At 40.9% G+C, this 9,901-nt stretch overlaps 1 long non-coding RNA gene across 1 annotated transcript; it reads left to right on the top strand.

Annotated features, from left to right (window-relative positions):
* Positions 1 to 2,480, top strand: LOC133712752 (uncharacterized). Its single transcript, XR_009847588.1, has 3 exons — positions 1 to 667; positions 1,221 to 1,299; positions 2,272 to 2,480. It is a non-coding gene; the product is annotated as an uncharacterized LOC133712752 (long non-coding RNA).
* Positions 2,481 to 9,901: the final 7,421 nt, after the last annotated feature.

Raw genomic sequence — 9,901 nt, 5'->3', positions numbered from 1 at the left:
CACCAAACGGCGTCGAACCACTTCCTTTTGCTTCGTCTCAGCCTTGCGCAGCTGCCAGAGGCAGCCTTGCACCGTGACACGGCCACCAGCGGCGGCGGGAAGCTCCGCCCGGTTTGAGCTCGTTTTGGAAACAAGCTTGATATCTCAAGCTACCGGTCACCAATCCTCACCAAAATCCATCCACAAGCTCGCCTCAACTTCCTGAAACTCCCAGAAGCAGCCTCACACGGCGGCGTGGCCCGTAGCAGTGGCTGCAAGTCAAACCCAACCAAGAACGAGACCGGAGCTATCGATCAAGATATCTCGAGCTGTAGTGCATCGTTTTGATTGATTCTTTTTCCAGTGGGTTCCCCTTGATGTTATTAACAACTCTCTAGAAGGCATCGAGGCCTGAAATTGAAGATTTGACGTCGAAATCGAGCCTTGCCGGATTCTGCAAAATTCTGGAATTTTTCCGACCACCGAAGCTTTCGATCGGTATATCTCGAGCTACAGACCATATTTTTCTGTGATTCTTGAACCAGTGAGTTCTTCTTGAGTTTCTTAACAACTCTTCAGAAGAAATCGAAGCCTTAAATTGACGTTTTTACGTCGAATTGGAGCTCGCCGTTTTCTGCAGTTTCTCGCCGGTTTCTGGAAAATTCCGGCCACCTTCATACTGTTCAAGGTAATTTTCGACCCCTTCCGGTCATTTTCAGACTTCGTGCTAGTTATGAAAGTTGTCAAGCATGATGAGAGGAAGAAGAGCAGCCCGGCCCCGACACCATTGGTGGTGGTCGGCGGCGGCTCTGCCACTAACTCCGGCGGCCCTTTCCGGCCACCTCCGGGGATCAAAAATATGGTTTCTGTACATTTTCAGATTCTATATTTCAATACGATCATTTTGATTTATTATACGCAATTTTTGGATATCATATGATTAAGTTATGAATTTTTACGTTTCGATCGATTTTGATCGTTTGATTCATGATATGTGAAGTTAGGACCGTCAGATGGACTTGTAGTTTTGATATGATGATCTTATGACTGTCCCATTGGCTTTGTGTGGTCATGGGCGAAGATCCGACCGTTGGATCTTCGTATAAATGCAAAACAGTGATTAGGAAGGCGATCCGTGAGGATCCGACCGTTGGATCATCATTTAATTTCAATCCGACCGTTGGATTGTCGTTTGATTATGTTTTTGAGTTATTGGCTAAGTTAAGGTCATGTTTGATTAGGTGATCGACGGTTTGATTTGGCGGACGATTCGTGAAATTGTATTTTGAGCTGTTAAGAAGACGCAGCGGGAATTTAGAGGTGAGTAAACCTCACGTGGTTCATATTACGAACCGAATAAATTTAATCACCTTATTTTGTCGTAATTGCGTGAAAATATTTATGGAATAAATATTTGTTTTAAAATCATATGGACTTGATCAACTACGGTCCATGGGTAAGTAAAATGATTTTTACTATACAAATGAATTTCTCGGTTTTATTGCATGTGAACTATAGTTGGTAATAGTGATTATCCCTGAGTGGATAATTACGTATATATATATTTACGTGATTATATGTGGAATGGTGTGACATTGAAGAGTGTGGAATTTGGGATGATTAAAATACTATGAATTGAAATTTGACTTATCATATTTATATGTGATGATCATGATTGATGAGTTCTTGTTAATATTCATGATTTACATTGGAGTATGTATAGAGTTAGAGAATGTAGGGTTCTGAGGATGAGGTGTCCGAAGTTCGACGGTTAAGGATAACCGGAGTGTTTGTGTGCTGAGGACGGGGATGTCCAAGGTGCGACGGTTTATTATTAACCGAAGTTGTGTGCTGAGGACGGGGATGTCCAAAGCGCGACGGTTTATTATTAACCGAAGTATATGGTGCTGAGGACGGGGATGTCCAAAGCGCGACGGTTATAGTGTTAACCGAAGTATTTTTGCCGTTGCTTGACCCTAGGCCAAGGTGTCAGAGGTAACGAGGCAGTTAGAGCTCTAACGTGTTATTGGGATGGACCAGAGTGGTGTTATGTGGGTTGGGTGTTTGCAGGACCAGTGTGGTGTATTGTGATTTGAGGATTGTGAAAATGTATTCCTTGTGGTTTTCCATGAGTGGTTTGATGTCTCTTTGCAGACGTGATACTGTTGAATTTTACTTGAATTGTAATTTAATAAATCAACAGTTCTTTCTTGTTTACTCATACGAGCTTTGCAAAAAGCTTACCGGGTTTTGTGTTGTTGCAATTCCCGGTACACTATTCAAACGGTGTAGCGGGTAATCCTACAGGACAGGAGAATCAGGAAGGTGATCGAGCTGTGTAGAGTAGCTGCTTGTGATACTCTGATTTTATGTTGTGAGGTTCGTTATGCTCGTTTAGAGTTTTACAATTTTACTTTGTAAGAGGGAATTGTAATAATTAACTCGAAGTTTACCGATTTGGAAATTTTGTGTAAGTGGTGGAGTTGTTTCTGAGAAAAGAATTCAGAACGTTTATTTGTTTAAGTTGTTTAATTCATGTTCCGGATTTTGAATGTGTTATTCAAAATTCGGGGCGTGACAATTTGTTTACACAATTTTGAATGACCAAATGTTTATGAATTGTTTTTTTGTAGACACAATTATTGCATAGGAATCTAAATGACCAACGGTAAAAAATCCTCAAATTCTTAAAATAAGGATGTTCTCTAGAACGGACCTCTATGTGTGTGCGTGCGCGTGTGTGTGTTTATCTTTTTTTTTTTTTTTTTTTTTATCGGGAGTATATATATGTTTATCTTTTGATCTTCAGTATGGATCAAGTTTTTATATATGATTAAGAACACATTATTTACTTACCACGCATAGACGTAAACTACTTACACGCTCAACCGCGTACTGATCTATATTTTGAAGGGACAAACTGATGAATAAACTGATCAGGAATGCTTCTTCCATGAAAATTGATATAAATAGTTTGACAAATTAAGAGTACTCTTTTACAACGTGCTAATCCATATGAGATGCCATTTATACCCTTTTCAATTTTCAAACAACTAAAAAGAACTTCAAATATAATATTATAAAGTACGGATTTCACAGGTATAATGGTATATATAGTTTGTATACAGATATTTAGTATTGTTATACGTTTTCATACATATAAATATATTGTCCAAGCTAGGCTTCTATAATCTAGTCCTGCTAACTAAGCATAATTTGGGTATTTGCAAATCCTTATGTACGTATTTATGCATGCATGCACACACATATACACATTCACACCTGATTATTTTATAAATAATGAACTCATCATGAACATTTTTATTATGGAACAAACATATATGCAGGAATCACAAGAAAGATCAAATCAGCTTAAACTAACCACTGCAAGTGGCCTAGTGGTTCTTGCCTAGTTGGGTGTGCTCCCCAACCTAGGTTCGAACCCCGAAGCTGTCAAAGTGGTCAGGCACTGTGCTGCAATGCACAGTTGGAGCATTTCATATGCGCTGAAGGGGTTTATCTTGGGCCTAGGAAGCCTTTGGGTTCCCCTTGACAAAGTCAAAAAAAAAAAATCAGCTTAAACTGAAAGAAAAGAAGCATTTGATGAAACCGGATATAGATTTGTGGTTATCTAAAAATGATCTCTCTAAGTTGAAGACAATGACAAAGAGCTCTATGGATTTGAAGACAACGAACAAAACGAAAAAAGCTCTCAAGACAGTGATAATTGAAAACATACACAAAATTGAAGAAAACAAAGATATTGATGTGCAGAATATCATTTCTATTCTTCCCATAAAGTACAAAAAAACACTACAAAAAAGAATTCATTTTGCCACGGCTTTGTACCGTCGCGGAAAGTCTGATTCCGTCGCAAAACACCAATGGCGACGGCTAGGCGACGGCAAATACACCGTTGTTGTTGGTGGCGTCGCCACTGGTCGTGGCTACGGCAAAACGCCGTCGCAACAAGATTTAGCTACGGCAACGAGCGTAGCAATCCATTGGTCGCTTATTAGGCGACGGCATGTAGCGACTGAAAACACTGTCGCAAGTAACCTATTTGCTACGGCAGATGCCGTTGCTTGCAACAAACTATTTTTTCAAATATTTTTTTTTTCCAGAAATTTTCCCTCCAAATTTTATTAGAAATAGGCTGGAAATTGATTTTCCCTCCATAATTGCGACGGCGTCATTGCCGTCGCCACCTCAAGTATTTTTCATATGAAGCTTTAGCGACAGCCTAATGACCGTCGCAACTAATTGGCCACCCAATTTTTTTCAAACCAAAATGTTTTCTGCCGTTTTACACACCTAATCAAAAGATATAGTAAAACAATATAAAGCACCAAAACAATCATTTCAATCATAGTATCTCACAACTGAAATTATATAATCTAAAGATAAGTGCCAAGTTATACTTCATTACCAAGTACAAACCAAACCAACCACATTTCATAATTATAAGGTCCTACCATACTAGATAACTTAAAGGAAACATTGCCAAACTTAATATTGTTCAAAAGCATCTGTCACGCCCCGAATTTTGAATAATAAATTCAAATCCGAAACATGAATAATTACAATTACAAAATCCAAATCTCGAAACTTCGAGTTCATTATTACAATTCACTCTCACAAGCAATATTGTAAAGCTCAAATGAGCATAACACACCTCACAACGTACAATTGCTGTAAAACTCTAACAATTGCTCTAACCGCACGATCACCGTCCTGGTTCTCCTGTCCTGTAGGATTACCCGCTACACAATTTGAATAGTGTACCGGGAGTTGCAACAACACAAAACCCGGTAAGCTTTTGACAGCTAGTATGAGTAAACAAGAAAGAACTGTTGATTTATTAAATTACAAGACCACCACAAACCCACGTTACTTTCTCACTCTCATATATATATATATAGACACTTATGAGTTACTCTCAATTTCCCCCATAAGGTCACTCAATATTTGGCAGACAGACTAGAGCTCTAACTGATCGTTTCCACCTACCCGGCGCGAGAGCGTGGTTCACGATTTAATACTATTCAGTTCCACCTACCCGGCGCGAGAGCGTGGTTCGCTGATAGTATGCCATGGTCACCCCGTGACCTATTGATCTTCCACAGATCACAACAATTTATTGTTCCTCAACAATAAAACTCAACATCTCTCTCAATATATTGTTTCACAACAATAAACTCAATACCCCTCACAATATATTGTTTCTCAACAATAAACTCAATACCCCTCACAATATATTGTTTCTCAACAATAAACTCAACACAACTCCAACAATACATATTATTTCACGTAATAATATATATACAGACATTCACACAGGAATGTCTAATACACCAACAATAGTTCATATGATTGCAAAATAAAGCAATTAAATATATTGGGTTCGTAATATGAACCACGTGAGGTTTACTCACCTCCAATTCCAGCTGCGTCTTCTAAAAGCCACATATCCATCTGAATCGTCCACCAACTCGATTCGTCAATCACCTAATCAGATACTATCTTGACTTAGTAAATTACTCATAAACCACACATATACTGAAATCCAACGGTCGGATTCTAATTATATGATGATCCGACGGTCGAATCTTAATTTAATGATGATCCAACGGTCAGATCCTCACGGATCGCCCTTAGGATCATCCTCCAAAATTATAATGAAGATCCAACGGTCAGATCTTCTTGAATCGTCCTTACTAACATCTTCACAAAATTATACGAAAATCCGACGGTTAGATTCTCACGAATCGCCTTCCGAATCACTATTTCACAATTATACGAAGATCCAACGGTCGGATCTTCGCCCATGACCACACAAAGTCATCGGGACAGTCATACGATCAACATATCTAAATTTGAAGTAAAACCGATGGTCAGATCTTCGCAGATCGTAAACTTAAGATAAAACGTAAAAACGTTAAATAGTAACGTAAAAACGTAAATCCACTATTTATCAACTTTTTCTAACCTAACCTTGTAATATATCAAAACGCTCGTATGGATGCGTAGAACATAGCCTAGATAATAAAAATTCAAAATATGGTCGAATGCGCTGCCACAAGCGGTGGTCAGTGGGCGGTCAACGCGGCGGTCAACGCCGGTCAACCACCTCAGATGGCAAAGTGACCAACTACAAACTGGTTCAAAATGAAAGGGTGATCGACTTCCATACCTGGAGCTAAGTCTGGTTTGGCCTAGATCGTCCTAGATCAAGCTTGGAAGTCGGATTAATCCTGTGCGTCCGATCAGATTTCAGATTAAATCAGGGACGTCGAAAAAGTCAAACCATGATCTAGCGTTCTATACACAAAATCGTGATGAAAGGCTTACATGGGGATGATCAGGGGGAAGAGGAGATCACGAAAATGGGAACGATCGGCCCATGCAACGCCGGAATCGGGGATTTCCGGCCTGGTCGGGTTTGCATGGCTGGGGTGTCTTCGATCTCCATCTGGGGGCAGCGGCGGGGCAAGGCGGTGGCAGGGAGCGGCTGGACGGCTCGAGGCGACCTCGGGGAGGGCCGGGTCGTGGCCGGAGGACGAGCGACGGCGCCGCTGGCGTCGGGTCGGGTCGGCGGGTCGGCAAGGGTGGGAGGGTTTTGCGCGAGAGAGAGAGAGAGAGGGGGGGACTATTCCGCAAAAATCAGATTTTTTTCGTCCTTAATGAAAAAAATCAGATATTTTTCCTATTTATAGAAAATTCCCAATTTTCAAATATTCATAACTTAATCATACGAACTCCGAATATTACGTTCCACATATGCACGAGATCGTATCGACGAGCTCTACAACTTTCATGAAGGAAGTTTTCCGAAATTCCATACGTATAAAAAGTCAATTTTTGAGACGCTCCTAAATACGTACGATTTCGAAATAAAATCGTTCAAACTAATTCCACCACTTCTCCAAGCCTCGTACTCGCTCCCACTATCGTGAAATCATTTCTAAAAAACAACGGAATTTAATTTGGATTTTTCGGGGTATTACATTCTACCCTCTTTAAAGAAATTTCGTCCCGAAATTTGAGCGTAAGTCAATTTCTCTCGATTAAGGTTGACCTAACCATAGAATCTCCATCTTTTCCAAATCTGTAGAAATCTACAAAGCCACAACCCCTTGTATAAAAATACATTCCTATGGCCACTAAATCCTTTCATCATAATGTAAATTCACAAAACAACTGCTCAACAACACTCCACATCACATACACAAAATCGTCACATGGATCATCTCATAGATCCTCACATAGATCATCACATAGATCTTCACTTAGATCATCACTCTGTACTGGCATACAAGCACAGTAAAGATTCCCACAAAGCATTTCGCTACTCAATTAGCATCACGGTAAATCTCTATAGTAAAACTTAAGCATGCACTATTCTACACAACAATAGAGATGCATCACTCAAAACAATTCATCCCCAAAAGCACGCCAATAAAATATGTCACCCAGCGATGATGACTTGGGCTTGCTCAATCCTTGGGCTAAGCATTAGGGCTGGCCATTTGGGCCGAAGAAACCGAACCATCCAAATTTCGAACCGGCCCAAACCAATTTGGGTTTAACATTTGGGCCTACTATTCGGGCCGAACGATTGGGCTTAACATTTGGGCTTACTATTTGGGCCTACCATTCGGGTCGAACAATTGGGCCTACAAATCGGGCCGAACAATTGGGCTTACTATTTGGGCTTACTATTTGAGCTTACTATTTGGGCCTACCAATCGGCCCACCAACTTCCAGCTCGGCTACGGTATGAAATTGTACATACCGTATATACGTATGCATACCGTACAGACCGTATATACGTATGCATACAGTACAACTGTATATACGTATGCATACCGTAGAGACCGTATATACGTCCGTATATCAAGCATATACGAGATCCAAAAATATTTGTAAGAGGTAAGGTTCGAACTCCCGACCTCGAACACGAAGGTTTTGCTCCCAACCACTGAAGCAAGAGCTGCCTTCATTAATATATGCTCACGTGTTATATTTATTATGTCATAAGCGACATAAATAAAATAACGGGGAAGGCAAGGTTCGAAACCTCAACCTGCCGCACGAAACCTTTTTTCCCCAACCACTGGAGCACAAGCTGTGCTTAATATAATGTGTACAAATGTTATACTTATTATGTCATAAGCGAACATAATAAAAATAAACGAGAGGCAAGGTTCGAACCTCTGACCTCTTGTACAAGAGCCTTGCTCTTCAACCACTAGAGCACCAGTTGCTCTCGTTACTATCCATGCAACTTCTTTTATTTATTCTATCATAAGCGATAGAATAACAACAAACTGTCGGTACACTCCACGTGCCACGACACGTCTCTTCCGTGATTTACGGAAAGCAAATCACTTTCGGCTAAAGCTGTCTGCCACAGCGTCTCGAGGTTCGGCCTGTCCCCTTACACGCTCTCCACGCGCCAACAACTTTTCCGGGTTTCTGGGCGACTTTAATCCAACGCGTGGATTCAAATTCTGAGATCGTTCATCCAACGGTGGAGATCTGCTCACCTCGTTCTATAAATAGGTGCATCCTGGAGAAAAACTGTTCACACCAAAGAAAAGAAATTTTCCCCAGCCATTCTCTCTCAAACTCTGCAGCCTTCCTCTCGAAACTCAAATCCTTTCTTCATCAATTTCAATCCTTCTCTTCTGATCTTCTCTCCCATTTGAAGATTCGATTTCATCTTTCCTCTGAGAATCTCAGATCTCCAATCACCAGTTCAACAACTCCAATCCTTCTAACAAAATCTCCCTCAAACACTAAACCATGTATTCCTCGATTTTCACATCCTCTCACTCCATGACCCAAGAGCCATGAACTCTGCAACTAATGGAGCTCCAAACCCCGCAACAAATGGAACCACAACAACAGCAACCAACAGAGGAGGGAGGAAACACCCAAGCAGCTGGAAGTAGTGCCAACATGGATTTCTGGCGAAGCCGTACCAGATGGATTCCTACTCCAGAACAAATAAGAATCCTCAAGGATCTTTACTACGTCAAGGGATTTAAGTGCCCAACTACAGAGCACATTCACGAGATCTGCCTCCAGCTGAACCAGTATGGACATGTTGAGGGTAAGAACATTTACTTTTGGTTCCAGAACGTCAGGGCTCGAGAGAAGCAGATGAATAGGTGTAATCAGGCTGCTCCAGTGCCCATGGGAACTAGTTCTCTTGGTACTGGTGGATCCATCGATCTCAATTTTGGGTCCACTGGTTCTACTGGTGCTGGTGGATCCATCGACATCAATTTTGGGCCGGCTGGTGGATCCATTGACATCAATTTTGGGTCCACTAGTTCTACTGATGATGGTAGATCCATTGATCTCAACTTTGGTTCCACCTATTCTACTGGTAATGAAGGATTTCTTGATTTAAATTTTGTTTCATATTCTTCCTCACACTTCAACACTAATACCAGTACAACTCTTTTGGCACAACAGGAGGACAAACATCCCTGCAACAACGAGGAGGAGATCACCAGGAGGTTCAAACTCTTCCTCTGTTCCCCGTGCACGGCGAGGACGTCTTTGGTAACCTGAAGGCTACTTCCGAGGAAGGTAGCGCTTTTGGTTACTATTCTGGTGGCTCAGGCGGTTACCACAGTGGCTCAAACGTTTCTCTTGAGCTCAGCCTCAATCCATCCGGAGCTGCTGACTAGGCTTAGTATAGCATAGTCCTCGTTTTCCTTTTTTTTTTTTTTTTTTTTTTTTTTTTTGTAATGTAAAATCAATAAGATGGTGTGCATGTTTTCTTTTCTTTTTGTTTAACCAACAACAACACCAAGGATCGAACCTTGGTCACCCAATACTATTTTCAAAACCATAAACAACTCTACTGCACACATCTTTCATAATGATGCAATAAAAACAATCACTC

Source organism: Rosa rugosa, chromosome 5, assembly GCF_958449725.1.
Source record: "Rosa rugosa chromosome 5, drRosRugo1.1, whole genome shotgun sequence".
Classification (NCBI taxonomy): domain Eukaryota; kingdom Viridiplantae; phylum Streptophyta; class Magnoliopsida; order Rosales; family Rosaceae; genus Rosa; species Rosa rugosa.
The sequence above is the reverse complement of the archived record's forward strand: the minus strand, read 5'-3'. Positions and strand labels throughout refer to the sequence as shown.